The 21,824-nt window shown below is 41.1% G+C and overlaps 1 protein-coding gene and 1 non-coding gene across 3 annotated transcripts in view; one reads left to right on the top strand and one right to left on the bottom strand.

Moving 5' to 3' along the window:
* Window positions 1–21,824, top strand: part of MAP3K13 (mitogen-activated protein kinase kinase kinase 13) — a 161,249-nt gene that overhangs the window by 27,239 nt on the left and 112,186 nt on the right. The window contains exon 1 of one of the 2 annotated variants that reach the window (XM_059687261.1): window positions 7,225–7,384. The exons of the other annotated variant lie outside the window; for it this stretch is intronic. The gene's annotated coding sequence lies outside the window, so the exon portion shown is untranslated. Of the gene's footprint in view, window positions 1–7,224; window positions 7,385–21,824 lie in introns of those variants that run through there. 2 annotated transcript variants of the gene reach the window in all.
* On the bottom strand, window positions 2,804–2,906 carry LOC132232065 (U6 spliceosomal RNA). Its single transcript, XR_009452228.1, has one exon. It is a non-coding gene; the product is annotated as a U6 spliceosomal RNA (small nuclear RNA).

Below are 21,824 nucleotides of genomic sequence, written 5' to 3' on the forward strand. Positions count from 1 at the left end.
AATATTATACATATTTAAATGTGATCCTTTCTTATATGGCCTAAGAGGGAAAAAGCCTTTCATTTTGTATAAAGTTTATTGATTCATCTGTGATATCCAGGTTCAAGGTACAGACTGCTATCACTTGGCATACCATTCTAATGTATCATGTGAGAGTCGTTTCTGTTTGAAACTTCCAAACAGATACTCCAGAACTGCGGGGAATTCCAGCAAGGTCACTCACCCATTGAAACTTGAAAGAAAAAAAATAAGAGGGGAAAATAACCTTTGTGTAAACATTAACTATGCTTTTTAGTGGCTTTTTAATATTAAAGGGAGCACTCAAGCTGGATTCCTTTTATATTTTAAATCAAAAATAGTAAATGTAATTAATTTGGAGGGTAAGTTTACAAATCTCTTCTGGATTGGCAGAATATCTAATGCTTAGAAAAATGGCTTTCCATAGTTTAGTCCTTAAACCACAAGGAGACAGAGTACACTAGGCATGAATTCCTAAAAAGGATTTCATCGTTTTTCTTGGTAGTTATGTCAGTTGAAACAGAACCAGTTCTTGCTCTTGAAGCTTTATAAGCCTGTCCTTAACTGGCATTGAAAAACAGGCATTGGACGAGGCAAACATCGGTGGATGTACGTGATGAACTGAAGTATTGTCGTTCTGTAAATGTCTGTTGTATGGTCTAAATACACCATGAAATGTTGACTGTTTAGAAAACAGCAAGAGGAGTCCACTCATCCATAGGCTGGCAGTCTATTCAGTCCTGGTTCTTTAAGTCCATATTTTATTTCATGTTAAAATCTGCATCTATGGTACTTCATAAAATGACAGCATATTGAATTTAGTTTTAATTTTCATTATTCTATAACTTTCAAGTCTTTTGTTGGTGCAGCTGCGTCTGAGTTGGTAGGGCCTTTGCGAAAGGCTCAGTGTCTGACCTGCAGGGTCCGTATAAGTTGGTGCTCTCTGTCCCTCCTGCTCCATGTACCTCCCCGTGTTGCAGTAGTGGCAGATGCAGTCACTATCTACCTGTGGACAAAGCAGGGCTTTTATAAGAGAAGTTTATTAAATATTGAGTAGATACAAAATATTTATAAAGTATCCATAAGGCTTATTGGAATAACTATATAGGGAACATATGTGTACCTCCAGCTCAGTGTAAAAAAAGTAGTATTACCATTGTCTCTAGAATCTCCTTTGTACTTCTCTCTGATCCCAAGCTTTTCTTGCTCCCTCAGAGGAAACCAAAGTTTTGAATTTTGTGTTAATAATTTGTTGCTTCTTTCAATGCTTTTATCACGTCTTTGTATTCCTGAACAGTTTATCGATTAATTTTACATGTTTTTTGAACTTTACAAAAATGGAATCATATTATATATATGTTTTTCTGGAACTTACTGGGTCTTTGCTCAACAGTATAGCCTTAGATTTGTTCATGTCAATGCATATGGCTATTGCTCATTAGCCTTCACCGCTGTACAGTATTACATTGTGTGAGTATCTCAGAACTTATTAGCAGATGAATTGATTGATGGACATTTGGAATATTCCAGTTTTTAGTTATTACAAACATTGCTCCTATATATACATATATCTTTGTGTATATACTTGCCATACATTCGCAAGGACTTGACTAGAGGGCGGAGGAGATCCATTGGGCACACCTAGAGCCAGTCACTGCGTGCTCAGGGGTCATGGCACAGCTGTTGGGAGCTCTGCAAGGGGGTGTGCCTGGGAGTTGAATTGCTGGTTTTATGAACATGCTTCTTCAACTTCTCTTGGTAATATCAAATTGCAGAATTCTACCAGTCTCATGATTATAGAGGTCAAGTAGGAAAAGTACAATTTTTTATGCTCTAGGTCAGTGATGGCGAACCTTTTGAGCTCGGCGTGTCAGCATTTTGAAAAACCCTAACTTAACTCTGGTGCCGTGTCACATATAGAAATTTTTTGATATTTGTAACCATAGTAAAACAAAGACTTATATTTTTGATATTTATTTTATATATTTAAATGCCATTTAACAAAGAAAAATTTACCAAAAAAATGAGTTCACGTGTCACCTCTGACACGCGTGTCATAGGTTCGCCATCACTGCTCTAGGATATCAACTGAGATTTGCTTTCTCAAAACACAGTAATATCTAAATTCCTTTAAAATGTGACAGCAGAGATGAACAAGGCATTAGACGATGTTAAGAAGTGACAACATGCCCCCATGGTTGTTATTCATTGTGAAAGCCGACACCCTAGGCTGGATGCAATGCTTGCAAGAGCTGTAATTCTGTCTTCCAGGTTTAGTGTTGCATTAATGTTTTGTTTTTTAGCCCCGGGTGGTACTTTCAGACAGTGTATACAAGATGAAGTAAAGAGAGTTAGTGGTGTAAAACTTTTAGTTTAGAAACCTAAGCATTTAGAAAAGGAGCTGGTTTGTTTTAACCATCTGTAAAATTGGTTTTCTTTAAACAGTAAAAATCTTTATCAGAATTAACACTGGGGTCATAAATGATGATGATATTACTATCCCGACTCAGATGACATCAGTAGACAATTGATTTTTTTAAATGCACTAACCCTACATATTATCCCCAAGACATTTTCAAGAGGCTCCTGTGTATTACTTACGGTTACCTGGCTTCACACAAAAGATATAAAATAAATCTTTACTTGGTGGAAGCATTGCTCTGTGGCTTGTAGACCAAGGCTGTTTAAAATTAGATGGAAAATATCAGAGCAAAGCTTTCAGATTTATGTTTAGCCTGGTTTATGAAGACCTAATGCCAAAGTAGTATTTTATTTTATTTTTTCTAACAATATGGAATGCTTCACAAAGTTGTGTTTTATCCTTGCACAGGGGCCATATTAATCTTCTCTGTATCATTCCAATTCTAGTATATGTGCTGCCAAAGCAAGCCCAAAACTAGTATTTTAATTGAGTTGGCAGAAAAGTACATATAAAAACTGTACTTCCATTTGACTGGTCTATGGTGCCCTACACATCAGTCAAGGTTTCAGTTGTTTCTATATAATTAAAATTTGAAGCACAGTCACCAGTTTTTGTATTAACACTTACATTTGCAGTCTGTGTGCCCATAGGCATACATATTCAGTAGTCTCCCCCACCTTAGGATGTTTGAAATTGCAGGTGGTACTGAACCCTGTATACAGCAAGTCCTCACTTAATGTCATTGATAGGTTCTGCAACTTTAAGCAAAACGATGTATAATAAAATTAATTTTACCATAGGCTAATTGATATGAACAAGAGTTAAGTTCCTATGGCTTCTCATCAAAATTATAATGAAACAATATCGAACAAAACGATGTTATTCAAGCACCTGCTAAATTCTATTTTTTCCTATACATGCATACCTATGATAAAGTTTAACTTACAAATTAGGCCCAGTAGGAGGTTAATAACATAACTAATAATAAAATAGAACAATTTTAACAGTATACTGTTATAAAAGTTATGTGAATGTAGTCTCTCAAAATATCTTATTGTGCTGTACTCAGCTTTTCACTTAAAGGAAACACTTTATGACTTCTCTTTGGCGTATCCCAATTGCCAGCATCACTGCTCTTGCGCTTTGGGGCCATTATTAAGTAAAATAAGTGTGACTTGAACACAAGCACTGCGATACTGAGATAGTTGATCTGATAACCCGAATGGCTTCTAATCAACTAACAGGCAGGTAGCTGTATAGGGTGGATATGCTGGATGAAGGGGTGATCCACGGCCTGGACAGGACAGAGTGGGATGGTGCAGTACTTAAAACTTGTAAATTGTTTATTTATGGAATTTTCCATGTAATATTTTTGGATCACAGTTGACTGAAACTGCAAAAATCAAAATTACAGATATAAGCAGACACACCATACATATATGTATATATATTATATATGTGTGTATATGTATGTATGTATGTATATATATAGTATTGGTAGTACTTAGTATATATATGCATCATTCTCAAATATCATTGATTAAGCATCTGAGTATATGACACTGACTTCCCTCTACATGTGTAGCTAAGCTGTAGCTACAGGCATAAAGGATAAATAATATATGGTTACTATAAATAGCAATAGAAAATAGTGGTAAATATAAATTCAAGATTTTGTCCATTATTTTTCTTGTTTGAATATGGAATGCTTGTTGTAATTTTCCATATGAGGCCATAGTTCATAAAGTTATTTTTAAATTTTAGGCATCCTGAGTTTTAATAGCAAGCACACCTTTCAACATAGCTGGCCATTATGATTTGTACCCAAGTGCCACTTATAAAAGTGGAGAGTGAATTTGTAGCCCTAGAAATAGGAAGGTGACCTCCTATAAAGACATTCTATACTTGCATTTCAGAATTCATTGTAAATTCTGCATTCTTCTCTCTGTTTCAATACATGTATCCCCAAAAAAGCTGATGCTGCATAAAGACATCCCGTGGCTTCCAATACTCCAGTTTGAGAAGCATGATAATAAATGGAATCCCATTTCCCACAGGCCTTTAAGTCCGAAATGCTTTCTTGTAAGGAAGTTTCAACTTCATAGTCTGGGTTCCATGTAGGCCTTACTGAAAGTGTAACTGTTTCTCCTGAGTCGCCTCCTCTGTGTCAGGGGGTCTCTCTCCATCTTTTGAACCGCCTGTCTTGTTGTCTTTGTGTGTCATTTCTTGGACAGTGCTTTTGATGAAACCCTTCTTCTTTGATCTTTGTTTTATCTTGGTTTCCCTATCCTGTTTCTTTTCAAAGCTCTTAGGCCATTCCTTCCTGTCTTTGTTATTCCTCTCTCCCCCTAAATGTGATTCTGTTCCCAGTTAAGTTTTAGCTTCTCCTTCCTCACTTGATATCACTTTTCTCAGCTATTTCAGTTCTGTCCTCTCACTTATAATATCCAGGTGCCTTTTGGACAATCCAACTAGGACATTTTAAGGTCACTTCATATTTGACATTTATAAACTCACTCTCACATCCCCAGTGCCTTGCATAGAGCCTGGCATAGTAGGTACCAACAAATACTTACTGAATGAATGAATTAAATGAATCTCATTTCCCTTCAGACCAGATTCCTTCTCTAATTTTCACCTTTTGTCATGGTATCACTGTTCTTACCTCTGCTCTCTGCTATTGCAAGTATTTCGTTGATTTTTTTTCTTTTGAAATATATCATATATGTATTAGTTATTTTCATGACTTTAATTCTATGGAGGTCCTTGGCAACTCATGCCAACATTACTCCTACGGTTTCCCATCTGGCCTATTCGGTTCTAATCTCTTTTCTCTCCAAGCTATTTCCACCACAGCTACTCTAATAACTTTTTTAAATGTTTACTTCTTTCTTGTTTTAATATGCTGTTTATTTTTGGAATAATTTTAGGTTTATAAAGAAATTACAAAAATAGTACCTTTCCTTGCCCATTTTCTTCTGATGTTAAATTAACATTTTACATAAGCATGGCTCATTTGCCAAAATTAAGAAATTAGCATTGGGCCCTGGCTGGTGTGACTCACAGTTGGTTAGAGCATTGTCCTGTACACCGAAAGGCAGCAAGCTTGATTTCCAGTCAGGGCACATACCCAGGTTTTGAGTTCGATACCCGGTTAAGGTACGTGCCAGAGGCAACCGATTGGTGTTTCTCTCACCCATGATATCTGGATAATCTCCCCGTCTCAAAATCCTTAACCTCAAAGAAATTGTGTCTCTCTCTCTCTCTCTCTCTCTCTCTCTCTCTCTCTCTCCCCATCTCCCTCCCTTCCTTGCTCTAAAAAATTGTTTTTAAAAAATTAACATTGCCACATAACTATTAACTAAAACCCAGACTTTATTCAGTTTTCACTAGATTTTCCACTGCTGTGCATTTGCCACATTACCATTTAGCATATCATCAGACCTCATTTGGAGTATTCTATTCAGTTCTAGGTATTATATTTCAAAGGGGCATTTTTGAAGTTAAAGTACCTGCATTATTTTTCTGTTGCTTCCAAAACAATTTATCACAAATTTAGTGGCTTAAAACAATGCAAATTTATTATCTTACAATCTGTAGGTCCAAAATCCAGCATGAATCTCACTGGGCTAAGACCAAGCTGCCTCAAGGCTGATTCCTGGCCTTTTCCAACTTCAAGTAGCTCCCTTCCCCCATCTTCAGAGCCAGCAAGAGCAAGTCCAGTCCTCACTTTGCCTCTCTCTGACCACAGCTGGGAAAGGTTCACCACTTCCAGAGGACTCGTGTGATTACTTTGGACCCATCTGGATAATCTCCCCATCTCAAAATCCTGAACCTCAAAGAAATTGTGTTTTAAAAAATTAACATTGGCTCATAACTATTAACTAAAATGCAGACTTTATTCAGTTTTCACTAGGTTTTCCACTGCTGTACTTTCGCCATGCAAGGTGACATATTCACTGGTTCTAGTGATTAGGGCATGCACATCTCCGGTGGGAGGGGGGCGGGAGGGGAACGGACCATTATTCTGCCTACTCAGTGCTTGTTACAGAGGACCGCCAGGAAGAGTGAAGGAGCTAAATTGGATACAGAGGATCAGGCAAAGAAGAATTGGATCCTAAAATTTCATGCCTAGGAAAGAAGAGATAATGTTTATAAAATGATTAGTGTAGTAAGTACATAATACATGGTTTTTGCTTTGAAGGCTAACTCAGAAATTTCAGGCATATAGTAGTTCAGAAGGGAAAGAAGCTTAGGGATGGGAAAGGGGATGAAACAGAATTTGGGATCCAAGTTACCACTTTACATTGGATCAGCAGGTGGTTTCAATGTCCAAAAGCACTAAATTTAACAAGAACTGTATTATTTTCCTACCTAATGAGAGTTGAGGAAAATGGGGGAGATGGGAGATTGCAGTAGAGAAGCAACTTTCCGTGTGTGTGTGTGTGTGTGTGTGTGTGTGTGTGTGTGTGTGTGTGTTTGCCATGATTATACAGTGGATAGGTCCTAAGGAGTTGGGGAAACTTTTATCACAGGAAGAAAGCAAGATTTTTAAAGCTCATAGGACTATTGTGTGTCTCTCTCCCCCCCCCACCAGAAACATATGGAAACGAAGTCCCCTCTGAACCCAAAGCCCAGCCACCAGAGACTATTGAGAGTTTTCAGACTTTCCCCATAATCTTCCTTACATTTTTCTCTTTAAACACATTGAAATCAACCTTTAAGAAGTTGCTGATAAGTGATTATCAAGCAGGAGTTAAATTCACAAGCCCTCCCACCTCCCCCCTGGGGTGGCAGCTTCCAAGGCCGCAGTGAAAGTGTATCAGTGTGAACCTGATCCAGAACCTGATCCCAGCCCGCGAGGGAGCAAAGTGTAGTCTGTGAACAAATAGGTGGCTGACTGGCAGTCTCGTGCTGTCTGTCCAGACGTCAGCTTGCTGTGGTGTAAGTAGTTTTGATTTTAAAAATTATGATATTGGAATATAAAAAGGATTGTAGGAATAATTTCCATCTAAGATTACATTAAGGTTCTGCTTAGCCCTCAAGCTTGTGTGCTAGACCTACCTGAAAGAAAGTTTTGGCATTTCACAAGTAGTTTTATGTTAAAAAAGGAAAGGAAAAAGCAATGACGTTTTTCAGCAAGTGATCTACTAACACAGGTCCTGCTCGCATATGGTTTTTAATGTCTTGTCTTTGGATGAGTGAGGTTGTTTACAGTCAGAAAATGAAAGTGAGTGAATAGATGCTGGTGCCCAGAGATGGATTATTTCTAAGAAGAGCTTAGATTTCTCCCTGATCTTTCCAGTTGCTCTTCCTTTAGTTTAGGTCCATGTTACAAGTTTACGTCAGCAGATATTTAGTGATCTCTCAGGTAATGAAACTGAAGGTGTTGATGTTCAAATAAATTAAATGATAATAAAGTAGAACTTTAATACTATATAATCGGATGTTGGGGTCCTAGATTTAAGAGTGGCAGAATTTATTTTCAAAGAGGAGGAATTTTGTGAAATGGATGGAAATGGCAAGCAGCCTTAGAAATTTCATGCAACTTTGGAGAAATATGGTTTTAAGATTTTGACATATGTACTAATTTTCCGGTACTATAGTGTGTAAAATGAATTTCATATATGGAATTAGAATTGCTTTATTTCAACTGTTGTATCTGTATGTTGAGGTTAGGATTCCAGGAACTACACACTGTTACACAAGCATTGACTTTATTGAGTGCAGCTCTGAGAATGTTAAGGTTGCATTTAGTGTTGGAGAGGTTGATATTTTCTATTTCCCTTTTGCCACAATGTATTGAAAAAAAACCACAAAAAAAAAACCTGCTGGTAGTTCACAATTTTATGACTTTGAATATAGAAAAAAGTTTGATGTGGTTAATATATAAAAGTTATAAAGGCCAGTAGCCTTTCAAATCAATGCAGGAAGTGCTAAGAAGACCGATTGTAGAAATGCACTGGATTGCCCCTTTCCTCTGTCTTCATCTCAGACCTCAGGAACATTCAGTCTGCTTCTCGAGCCTCTATCTCTTATTCCTGCTGGACTGAGCAGGAGCCCAGACAATGGCAGGGGACCCCAACAGACCCTTGGAAGCTCAAGACACACTGTCCTAAGCAGGCTCTAGGACTGTAATGACGTGAAACCTTTACTCATCCTTTAGATCAGGGGTCCTCAAACTTTTTAAACAGGAGGCCAGTTCACTGTCCCTCATACTGTTGGAGGGCCAGGCTATAGTTTTTAAAAAAACTATGAACAAATTCCTATGCACACTGCACATATCTTATTTTGAAGTAAAAAAACAAAACGGGAACAAATACAATATTTGTATTTGCATGTGGCCCGCGGGCCGTAGTTTGAAGATCCCTGCTTTAGATTGATGAATTTCAATGGTTTTAGGTTCCTGAGCTGGTTAAATTCCCCAACTCAATAGCCTCTGCTGGGCTAGGTTACTTATTTAGCTGTTGGTTCGTGGGCGGGACATTGGGGGTTGGGGGTTCCTGGGGAAGGAGCCAGCATGGCAGGTGCGACTGCTGCTATGGAAGCAGCTATTTCCTAAGGATTCGAAATATTTCATTGTTTTAACAACCTGGATGGACATACAGGTGTGTATTGGTTGAATCTTTTTAAAAAATTTTTTTTATTACTGGATGAATCTTAACCAAGACTCTTTCAGATTTTTTTTTTTTCCCCTTAAATCTCCAATAGTTGCCCATGCCCTACAAAGCCCACGTGGTCTACCTTCTGACCATACGCTTACCATCATTGCCTAGCATTGTTCTCCTCACGCAGTTTGCTGCAAGTACATAGGGGTTTTTGCTGTTTCTAGAAGACATCAAGCTTGTTTCTGCCTCAAGTCCTTGGCTGCTTGGAAAGCTCTTTGTTTCTTCCTTCCTTTCATTTAAATTGCCACTCAAATGCCTCTTCCTGGGAGACACCACTACCCCACTTCTACAGTATTTCTCCTTTTGTTATTTACCCTGATATACCTTTTTTTTTTTTTTTTTTTTTAAGAAAAATAGCTACCTGGTATTATTTATTGTATACAGTTTTTCTCACTAGAACATAAGTTCTATGAGGGCAAGAATTTCTTTGACCAAAATAAAAAGTACAATGTATACACCATGATCATGATCCAGTTCTTGGATTATTAAACTCCAAATTGTTAAGATTCCAATTCTCCCTAAATTAATCTATGTATCCAATGCAATCCTATCAAAATTCAAATGGGACTTTTGAAGAAACTGTCAGGTGATCCCAGAACTTATCTGGAAATGAAACTGACATAGAATAACTAAAACAATCTTGAAAAGGAACAACAAAGGGGTGATTTATAAAATGTGATTTCAAGACTTGTCTGTAAAGCTACAATTATCAAATGTTGCCCTAAGGATAGACAAACATCAATGGAAGAGAATAGTTCATTCAGAAACCAACTCACACATACAAAGGTTGATTGATTCCTTTTTTAAAAAAATATATTTTTATTGATTTTAGAGAGGGAGGGAGAGGAAGAGAGAGATAGAAACATCAATGATGAGAGAGAATCATTGATAGGCCAATTCACTGGGCATCTAGCCCGCAACCCAGGCATGTGCCCTGACTAGGAATCAAACCGTGACCTCCTGGTTCATAGGTCGATGCTCAACCACTGAACCATGCCTGTCGGGCAGGTTGATGGATTCTTGATCAAGGTGCTGAGTCAGTAATGGGAAAAGAATAGTCTTTTTAAACATATTGCTGGAAAAAATGGATTTTCTTATGGAAAAAATATACATCTTTCTCACTTAGTTCACAACATGAAGTAGACAGTTGTAGATCTAAATATAAAACAGGACCAGAAAGTTAAAAAAAAAAAAACTACCACAAAAACACGAAGGAAAACATCTTTGTAATCTTGAGGTATGTAAAGATTTCTTGAGCAGGACACTAAAGCACTAATCATAAAAGTAAATCAAATGCCGAAACCGGTTTGGCTCAGTGGATAGAGCGTCGGCCTGCGGACTGAAGGGTCCCGGGTTTGATTCCGGTCAGGGGCATGTACCTGGGTTGTGGGCACATCCCCAGTGGGGGATGTGCAGGAGGCGGCTGATCGATGTTTCTCTCTCATCGATGTTTCTGACTCTCTATCTCTTTCCCTTCCTCTCTGTAAAAAATCAATAAAATATATTAAAAAAAAAAAGTAAATCAAATCAAATCAAATGAGCTCATGTACTTACTGTAAGACTTCTCGGGACTTTAGATATGTTACTGTTTCTAGTAGGAGGGTCAGGCAGCATTTCCCAGAGTGCATGGCACCGAGTCCCGTTTCAGCTCAATGTGGAGTGGGCATTCCATACTTGGAGAAGGTCTGCTTTGGTTCGCTCCTCAAAACAGACTATGTTTAAGAGCTGTAATATGTTAATGATCAGTTTCTCCCTTTTGGCGTGAATTAATGTTATTGCATCCATTTCAACAACCAGAGTAAACAAAACCAACCCTTCTTCCAAAATAACTGTGGTCACTCCCCAGTCCATCTTGAGTGGTCAGCCAGACAACTGTTGCAGGTACTTCTACTGGTAGGATCACATTAGATTGGAATTCGCCATCGTGAGAGGAATAAAGAGGGACTAAAGGGAAAGCACTTTGCATTTTCCCTGCTGCTGGTGCTGGTTCCAGAAACTCCTTGTTAGGCCTGCTCTGTCCTGCTCCTTCCTTGCCTGTCAAACTCTGAATTGTTAACCTTTTGCTCTCAGATTGCTCATCTCGCAGTTCTTCCAGTTCCTAGTTGCTCAAAGGCATTTTTTTCTGTGGCATTCCTAGTCTCTGATTCATAGTTCACTGTCCATATCTGATTGCTCTACCTGCTGTTGCTGCCCATGAACTGACTGACTTTTATGGAACACAAGTTGTCACATCATAATAATAAAAGGCCAAGAGTCGCCACGACCAAATGACCTGTCACCAGGAGGTGCATGGAGCACCTCTCGGCCCGGCGCCCCGTGGGGTGCCTCCTCGCAGCTGTGGGAGGTGGGAGGTGGGACACCTCCTCATGCAATTTCACACGCTGGGCCCCTAGTAAGAAATAGTAGAGGGACCAGAAAAGAAAGTGGAAGGAAGCCAAAGCCAAACTTAACCTAAACCAGAATTTGGCCCACGGCTTTTCCTGTTCCCGGAAAGAGATCTTGGGAAGAAGTCAAAATGGTGTAATGACAGTAGAAATATATAAAAGAAAGAAAGCTTAAGGAAGTGTCCCTATATTATCTCTGGATTTTATTTTAAAAATGGAACTACTATAATACACATTAGTTTGTCATGAATGTGAAAAACTAATAACCAGATATGGAAATGTCATCTGTGCCATCTGAATAGAGCTTTCTAGAAAGACCATACATGACTAGAAGTCAAAAAGCTTTAATTTTAGATCTTCCACTAATTGCTTTGTAATCATAAGTAAATATATTCTTTTAAAGAGAAAAAATTACTGCTCTGCCCCTCATTGCAAAGAAAAATTACATGTGTATGTACATGTATGTCTTTGTATGTGAATAGGTACACATACATGTACATGCACACCAGGCCCTGTCACAGGTACTTTCTCATGTGCTATCTCATTTAATCATATCTGTCCATGTCTCACTTTCCTCATCTGGAAAATGAGATAATGTCTCACTCTGCCTTCCTCACAGGACAATAATCGTAATCATAACCAGATAATATTCAACATTACTCTAAAATTTAAGGAATAAATCATGAATGCCATATTGAGAGATCCATCCTAGTGTTTCCATAGCAAAATGATGTGATGGATCCTGGTAAAATTTATTTCAAAATACATTTGCAATACAAACTTATCAGAAACAATTTACACAGGATGTTGCACAGACATCAAAGACAATTACAGAACACCTGGACAGAATAGAACAACCTTTTTTCTACTCTTCAATAAATGTAACAAAGTAAACACACACTTACAGTACTTTATGACACACCTCATCAAAGAAAAGTAGACAAGAGAGATACAAATAAAAGGGGCAGCATAACAACATAGATGACAAAAATAATTTTACATTAGAAATTGAAAGCCAGTTTTTAGCCTGTATTAAGATAGGATAAACAAGGATGAGAAGTTCCACAGAAGGCACCTGGATGTTCTAGGAATGTTCCTTGTGTGGGTTATGTAGACCCTCCTGTTGTAATTGGGTCTGGATTGCTCTTGGCCCATTCCTGGGTGGGATCGACCCTCAGGTTGGCTGGCTGTGAGCTCAACCCTGACCACAGTGTGCAAGCTGCTGTACAGGTTCTGGTATTACAAATGAAACAGAACAGTAAGAATAAGAAAAGGGAAAAGAATTTAAAAAGAGGAAAAGAGAAAAGAAAAAAGAAGAGAAAAAGAAAAATAAAAGAAAAAAATAGAATAAAAAAATAAAAGAGGGAAAAAATATGAAAAGAAAAATAAAAAAGAATAAGAAAAGAAAAATGGGAAAAATAGAATAAGGAAAGGAAAAAAGAAACATAATAGAAAAAAGAAAGAAAAGAAATAGAAAATAATCCTATCTAATAAAAGAGAAACATGGTAATTAGCATACGACCGCTACCCTTCCCATTGGCTAATCAGGGCAATATGCAAATTAACTGCCAGCCAAGATGGCGGCCGGCAGCCAGGCAGCTTGAAACTAACATGAGGCTTGCTTGCTTCAGTGACGGAGGACTCCAACGTTCCCCGCCTGCCTTGCAGGCCTCTGAGCTGCAACTCTCAGCAACTATGTTACAAATATAGAAGCTAAACATAATCCCAGAAACCTGCTTTAGTCCGTCAGGCTTCAGCCAGCAGGATCACAACATTGTTTCAAATACAGAAGGTAAACAAAGGCCAGAAACCTGCTTTCAGCAGCGGATGCCTAAGAGCTGGAGCCAAGCCTCAAAGCTAAAGCTGGCCCAGAATGAAAAAAGAAAAAAGAAAAAAAGGAGCGGTTGGGAGCTTCAGTCATCCCCCAGCCTGAAAACAGCCCTCAGCCCCTCACCCAGACTGGCCAGGCACCCCAGTGGGGACCCCCACCCTGAAGGGTGTGTGACCAGCTGCAAACAGCCATCATCCCCTCACCCAGGCTGGCCAGGCACCCCAGTGGGGACCCCCACCCTGATCCAGGCGGCATCCCAACCCCCACCCCACGGGCCCTGCTCTGTGTGTGATGGGGTAGAGCCATAACCTCCCCATCGGCCCTGCCTTGAGTGTGACAGTGGCGGCGCCCCAACCCCATGATCGGCCCTGCTCTGTGGGTGATAGAGGGCGGTGCCCCAACCCCCTGATCTGCCCTGCTCTGTGTGTGACAGGGGGCGGTGCCCCAACTCCCCTATCGACCCTACTCTGTGCATGACAGGGGGGAGCTCCTCAACCCCCTGATCGGCCCTGCTCTGTGCATGACAGGGTATGGAGCCCCAACCCCCCTGATGGGCCCTGCTCTGTGAGTGACAGGGGGCAGTGCCCCAACCCCCCAATTGGCCCTACCCTGAGCGTGACTGAGGGTGGCATCGCAACCTCCCAATCCGCCCTGTTCTGTGCATGACAGGGGGCGGCGCCCCAACTCCCCAATCGGCCCTGCTCTGAGCCCGACCAGGGGCTGCATCTAGGGATTGGGCCTGCCCTCTGCCACCCGGGAGCAGGCCTAAGCCAGCAGGCCGTTATCTCCCGAGGGGTCCCAGACTGCGAGAGGGCATAGGCCGGGCTGAGGGACACCCCCCCCCCCGAGTGCACAAATTTTTGTGCACCGGGCCTCTAGTCCTATATAATAAAAGCCTAGTATGCTAAGTGTCTGGTAGTCCAGTTGGTCATTCAACCAATCAAAGATAATATGCTAATGATATGCTAAGGCCCCTCAACTGCTTGCTATGATGTGCACTGACCACCAGGGGGCAGACACTCCCACTGGTAGGTTAGCTTACAGCTGGGACCCGGCCAATCAGGACTGGGCAAGAGGACTGGACACACCCTAGAGCCCTCCCATGGTCCCTCCCCAGCTGGCTAACCTCCTGCGTCCCTCCCCGGCCCAGATCATGCACCAGTGGGGTCCCTCAGCCTGGTCTTCACCCTCTCGCAATCCGGGCTAAGGGACCCCCTCTTGAGTGCACAAATTTTGTGTGCCAGGCCTTAGTAAAAAATAAAAATGCTGAGTTTGTCTCAGCAGAGTTTAGTGCCTGCTGTGACCTCCCTTTGGATATACTGTCAGTGAAGCTTGTTGGATCCTGCTCTGATGTCTGGAGCTGGCCACTTGGTGTGTTGGTTCTGGGCCTCTTGGAATAGACTCTGGTGCAAGCCAATGTCAAACAGTATCTATGCCTGGCCCTTGGCAAAGTGTTTGAAGCTACAGGTGATCCACAATTCGTGGCTACCTCTGCTTGGCTTGGCTGTGCATGGGAAGGACCAAGCTGCACTCCAAGGCCAGCTTTTACCAGCACCAGGCCCAGAGATAGGTCAGCAAAAGTCCCAAGTCACCCCGGGATCCACCCGTACCTGCAGCTGCCTGTTAGGCATAGTCACTGAAAAGGCTCAGTCACTGAAATAAATAGCCTCTGGCAGAATCGGGAGGATGGGGCTATTGGATCTCTTGTGAGGGGAGGTGCCGTTCAGACTTCAGGGAAGATGATGGGTATGAACCCTCACCCCAGAACCATGTGTCTTACTGTGTCCCGGACTTTTCCCTGACCTTGGCAGGGCAGAGCCTCTAGTAGTCAGGCTGGGGCCTCTTTAGTCCAGAGGTTGGGTCTGCTGGAAGCCGGAGTTAAGAGAGTATTTCTATCAGATCTCCCATGAGAGGAAGCACCAGTCAGGTTCACAGCAAAGTGGGGGAATGGCCCCTCCCCAAAGCCATTCACAGACACCCCCTGAGTCTGTCTAGCTTTCTATACCCAGCCTATGCCACTTACTCCTCAGCAGGTCTTAAGATCCTCAGGGTGGGGCAAGAAAGATTCCCGAGGGTGGGGTAACTGCTTTTACCCAGGCTGATTGCTGGGAGGGGATTGCCTGCCTAAGAAAGATGGTCCTGTGGTATCAGAGGATGCTCAGTACAGAGATCCTGGTGGCTGTTCCCTCATGTTCTCCCCAAAGCCACAGACCCCAGACTCTCCTCAGGCCACTCTAGTCTGCACTGCCCTCCTTCTGCTAGAGCCCAGGGTGAGTGGCTGTGAATGAAATTTTGCCCATTGGCCCTTTAAGAGTTTGCCTTTGTCTCCAGGCTCAGCCTTTCTTTGATGGACAGAAACCCCACTGCTTTTCACAGCCAGATGCTTTGTGGGCACTTCTTCCCAGCTCTGGAGCTCTGGACTGGGGAGCCAGCCTGGGGTTTAGGCTTCACACCTCTCCAGGGGAACCTCCGCAGCTGATATCCCTCCGTAACCTTGGCAGCCACCTGTGGCAGCCCCTTTCGCATCCTTGCCCTTCCTACCAGTCTTAAGGTGGCTTCTTCTGCCAGTCTTTGGTTATAGGACTCCTCTTCAGATAGTCTTTAGTTGGTAGTTCAGGGTGATTGTTCTCTAAATTAGTTGTATTTACAGTTTGGTTCTAGGAGGAGGTGAGAGCAAGATCTACTTCTCTGTTGCCATCTTGAAAAGAAAAAGTGTATCACATCTTTATTCACCCATTGATGAACACTTCACTTGTTTCTATGTCATGTCTATTGTAAATAATGTTGCGATGAACATGGAGCTACATATATCTTTTTGAGTTAGTATTTTAGTTTTCTCTAGATAAATACCCAGAAGTGGAATTGCTGGATCATATGGTTGTTCAATTTTTAATTTTTTGAAGAACCTTCATACTGTTTTCTATAGTGGCTGCACAGATTTACATTCCCACCAATAGTGTACAAGGATTCTCTTTCTCCACATCCTTTCAACACTTGTTATGTATTGTCTTTTTTATAATAGCGATTCTAACAGGTATGAGGTGATAGTTCATCGTGGTGTGGTTTGCATTTGCCTGGTAATTAGTGATGTTGAGCATCTTTTCATGTACCTGTTGGCCTTTTGTATGTCTTCTTTGGAAAAATGTTTATTCAAATAATGTGCCCATTTTTAAAATCAAATTGTTTGGGGTTTTTTGCTATTGAGTTGTATGAGAGATTTTTATTATGAATTTGATTCATTGTGAATTATTTACCAGTCATGAAGACACTTTTTTCTAATTCTTTTTAAGTCATTTGTATTTTTCAAGATCTGTCCATATTATCTAAGTTGTTGCACATATTTGCATAGCATTCATAATATCTCTGTTTTATTCTTAGTGTCTTCAATATCTGATGTGGTATCTTCTTTCATTCCTAATAATGGCAATTTTTTAGAATAATAGGCCTTATTAATTTTGAAAGCAGTTTTAAATTTATATAAAAATGAGTAGAGTGTACAATAGGCCCTAACCGGTTTGGCTCAGTAGATAGAGTATCAGCATACGGACTCAAGGGTCCCAGGTTCGATTCCAGTCAAGGGCATGTACCTTGGTTGCAGGTACATACCCAGTAGGGGGTGTGCAGAAGGCAGCAGATCGATGGTTCTTGCTCATTGATGTTTCTAACTCTCTATCCCTCTCCCTTCCTCTCTGTAAAAAATCAGTAAAATATATTTTTTTAAAAAGAAAGTACAATGGGTTCCGATATTTCTGCTTGCCCCACCCAGTTTTCTCTATTTTAATATCTTGCAGTAGTGTGGAACATTTTTCAGGATTGATGAGCAAATATTGAAAACATTAGTATTAACTAAGATTCATAGTTTACTTCCATTCTGGAATTTTTAGTTTGTAAGTATTCTGCAGTTAAGTGCAGTGTTCTAAGAGTGTTAATTAGGTCAAGATGATTGATAAGCATTGTTTATGTCTATCTAATTACTGATTTTTTTTTTTTGTCTAGCTCTACTTATTACTAAGGAAGGGGTTTTAAAATCTCTATGAGTATGCTTTATCCTAAGGATTATAAGGAACACCCCTCACACATTTCAAGGCTTAAGAGTATATTCTCTCCTCTTCTTACAAGGACAATAATCATTGGATTTAGGGCCCACCATATTCAGTATGACCTCACATTCACTTAATTACATATACAAAGACCCTACTTAACAAATAAGATCACCTTCTGAGGTTACAGTCAAATATGAATTTTGAGGGGAACATAATTATATGTTGTGGTGGGTGTTCCCCACAAAATTCACTGCAATGGGCTTGACACATAGAAAGCAGAACGGTTTTAAGATAGGTCTACAAATTCTTTTATTCTTCACTTTAAGAGGTAGACTCATTCCTCTCTTTGAGTGTAGGCTGGACCTAATGACTTACTTCTGATGAATAGACTTTGGACACCAGGTCAGGGGTTGGCAAACTACTGTCTGTGGGATAGCTGCCTAGTTTCATAAATAAAGTTGTATTGGAGCATACCATGCCCATTTGTTTACACATTGTATGTGGCTGTTTTCACACTAAAGCAATGAGGTGAGAACACACAAGCCTATATTGACATGCAGAGCCAATATTTGCTATCTAGCCCTTTAAGTTTGCCGATCCCTGAACTAGGTCGTAAAAAGCACTGCAGCTTTTTGCTTGCTCTTAGCTTGCTCTGGAGAAACCCAGCTGCCTTGTCACGAGGACACTCACATGGCCCTGATGAAAGGCCACATGGCAAGGAACTGAGGCCTCCTGCAAACAGCTATGTAAGTGAACACTCTTAGAAGTAGTGCCTCAAGCCCCAGTTAAGCTTTCCCTGGTCAACTGCTTAACTGCAACTTCACGAGAGACCCTGAGCCAGAACCATCCACCTAGCTGCTCCGGATTCCTGACCTGCAGAAACTGTGTGAGATAATAACTGTGTGTTGTTTTAAGCTGATAATCTGGGGGCAATCTGTTTTGCCACAATACATAACTAATACCCACATCCTCCCTTCTGCAGTTTTCACTGCAGCCTGCAAGCTGCTCTGTGTGTCTTTTCTATGCCACAGGCTTTTGCTATTTTAGAAACATACTGGGAAATGAGACCTTTATATAATGAAGCTCCTAGATAACATAGACAAGACTCTTAGGAAACAAAGGATATTGGAAAACAAGGACTGTATCTTCTCTATTTTTCATCATTCTCCTTACTATATATGATCATTGCTACTGATTTTTACTATCACTAACAAAATAATTAGGTTTGTAAACCATGCTTACTTGAGTCATCAGGCAGAATGTTTACTCTTACTATCTATGTCTATAAAAGGCTAATATGCTAAGTGTCCGACCATCCGACCGGTCTCTATGACATGCACTGACCACTAGGGGGCAGATGCTCAATACAGGAACTGCCGAACTGCAGTGACTTGGCAGTGGCGGTTCCCGGGTGATGCACCCCAAAACCAGAGAGGAGGGAGCCCGATTTCTCGTGGGGCTGCACGATCCACCTTTGGCTGTGGGTTATGTTGTTGCTGGAGCACTGTCGGCCCTGAATCTGGTTTATTGCACACTTGCATTTGTGTTCCCCACCCTGTACAACAGCAACTTTGCAGAGTGCCCTCTCGTACTCCAGGACCCTTCGGTGGGATGTCGGAGAGCTGGTTTTGGCCTGATCCTTGCAGGCCAGGCTGAGGGACCCCACCTGCCGGAGGGACCCTGCTCACTGCACAGACATCACGGAGGGTCCACGGGAGGTTGGCTCCGGGGCATGTCCGGTCCCTCTTGCCCAGTCCTGCCCCGCTGGCCACCTTCTAATTAATTTCCTTTCGATGTGCACGAATCTGTGCACCGGGTCACTAGTTATTTATATAAAAGGAATATTAGAGTATGCCGTTATAATCTTTACTCAGTGTGCCTTCAGGATTTTAGTTGCTTTCTATAAATGTAAATCAAATTGTCTCTGGCTGGGATGGTGTTAAGTTCTGTGCTTGCTCTATTGCTGCATAACAATAATATCACAAACTTAGTAGCTTAAAACAACACATTTATTCACTCAGTTTCTGAGGGTCAGGAATCTGAACATGAGCTAGCTGAGCCTTCTATTTAGGGTCTCTCAAGGCACCAATCAAGGTACTGGCCAGAGCTAGATTCTCATCTGGCAGCTCCACTGAGGAGCTCCAGTGGTTGTTGACAGCATCTAGTTCCTTGCGGTTGTAGGACTGAGAGCCTCCGTTTATTGTTGTTGTTTTGTTGTTATTGCCTGTTGACCAGAGGCTGCCCTCAGCTCATAGAGGCAACCCAAGCTTCCTTGCCATGTGGGATTCCTCAACATGGCCACTTGCTTCCCCACAGCTAGCAAGGGAGAAACTCCAGCAAGACAGGCACTAGGGTTTTATACAGCATCATCATCTAATTACGTGCATGTAATCACATGCATCCCAGCCCCTTTACTGTATTCTGTTGTTTAGAAGCAAGCCTCACTCACACTCAAGGGGAGGAACACACAACATTAGGAGGTGGGGATCATGAGAGCCACCCTAAGAGTGCGTCTGACCCTGGCTGGTGTGGCTCAATTGGTTGAGCGTCGTCATCGTGTGCTCCCAAAGGTTGCTGGTTGGTTTCCTGGTCAGGGCATATGCCCAAGTTGCAGGCTTGATCCTTGGTAAGGGGCATGCAGGAAGCAGCCAATTGATGTTGCCCTCTCAATTCAATGTTCCTCTCTCTCTTCCTCTTCCTTCTTCTCTCTCTAAAAATCAATAAACTATTCTTTAAAAAAAAAAAAAAGAGTGCGTCTGCCACAGTAGACTTGGAGATCATGCGACTCCTCTGTGCAAGATAGAATTTGTACTTTACCAAAGGTTTCTGTACCTAAAAAGGGAGTGTGCTGTGTTGTTTTGGGTGTTTGTGTGTGTGTTTTTCCCTCCTCCGTGTTGCAAATGGACAACCCCCAGGGGAGAGTTGAATAGAAGGTAAATGTTTAGAAATGGGATAATAAAAACAGGGAAGGTACACAATATACCTAATCCCCAAACATAACTCCAGGCTGGAAAATACTGTAGTTGGAAACAGTTGGCATGCAAGTAGCTAGATTGACCCTAAGCAAAGGTTTCCTACATATGAGGAACCTAAGGTGCTGTTGCCAGTAGCATAAAGGGAGCCTGTTTCTACAAGGTTACAGATATAGGGTAAAAGGTTCTATCATTTGGTGCCTTTTGATCATGCTACATACATTGTATTCAGGTTTTAGTAAGACCTTAGGATAAGAAAGGCAACAGTAGATGTGATGAGTCCCACATCTATCTTGATATGTGAATGTATGCATTCATTTATTTAGCAAGTTGCTATTGAATGCTTACCATGTACAAGGCCCTTTGCTAGACAATATTCAGTTTCACATATGTTTATGGGTGTGTCAGTGGGAAAGAGCACCATCATACATTGGCTATACCTGCAAGTGGCTACACCTGTGGGATTTTGTGCCAGCCCTGTTGTATAACAGTGTTCTTTCAAGAAGTTTAGTGGTAATGAAGAGGAAACTGAATAGAAAAGTCTAAGGGAAATTTTATAAAGGAGAGATAAAGGAGAAGCCCAGCCAATAAGAAAAGACAGAAGATGATGTATTTATCTGTGCCAAATGAATGTTACATAGTAGGTGCTCAGTGATATTTGTTGTCTTATCCTTCTCCTTACAGTCTCTCCTCACTTTTTTTCCCCTTAAAAATATATTACACTGCTCTACTGTGTGTCATACATGGCAGTAGATACCATAGTAACCAAAGTGAATATATCCCTGACCCCTTTTCCTCTGTGTCCCATCCAGCTTGGGAATATCATTAGCCGTTGCAACAGTCACTTTCTCCAAGTCTTACTTTCTGCACCCCAGACAACCTCAGGCCCTTCCTCCTTTGATTGTCCCCAACCCACAGTACCTCCCTAATCATTTTTTCTGCCACCCTATTGATAGTGTTTCCTCCTCAGTTGGGCCCTCGCTGCTGATTAGTGGCATTTGATTCATATTTATTTGCATTTCCGACAGTAGCTATCCAAACCTTTCTGCTCCTTATGATCCCAACTCTATTGTCTTTTCACCAGTTGACTGTTCCTCCTATAATGTGGTTTCTCAACTTCCTTTGTACTCATCTCATAATCTTTTATTGCCATCCTCACTTTTATATTTTCTTGCAAAACTAAGTAAATGCACATACACTCACAAACACACACACACACACACACACACAGAGAGAAAGAGAGAGAGAGAGAGAGAGAGAGACCTACCTTCTAGTCAAGACTTAGTCCTAAACCCTCCCACCTCCCCAAAGTTTATCCCAGCCATGAGCATCCCTCACTCCAGTGAAAAGATAAATTAACCACTACAGCATAGTATATTATTGAATTATTTCCACACCACCTCTGCCTCAAAATTTGATATATCCCTTAACATTAGGGAGGAAAAAACTATAACAAGTTTTCTTAAGTTAAAATAGTTTAAATAAG

The sequence above is a fragment of the Myotis daubentonii genome, chromosome 3 (genome assembly GCF_963259705.1).
Source record: "Myotis daubentonii chromosome 3, mMyoDau2.1, whole genome shotgun sequence".
Taxonomy (NCBI): Eukaryota; Metazoa; Chordata; class Mammalia; order Chiroptera; family Vespertilionidae; genus Myotis; species Myotis daubentonii.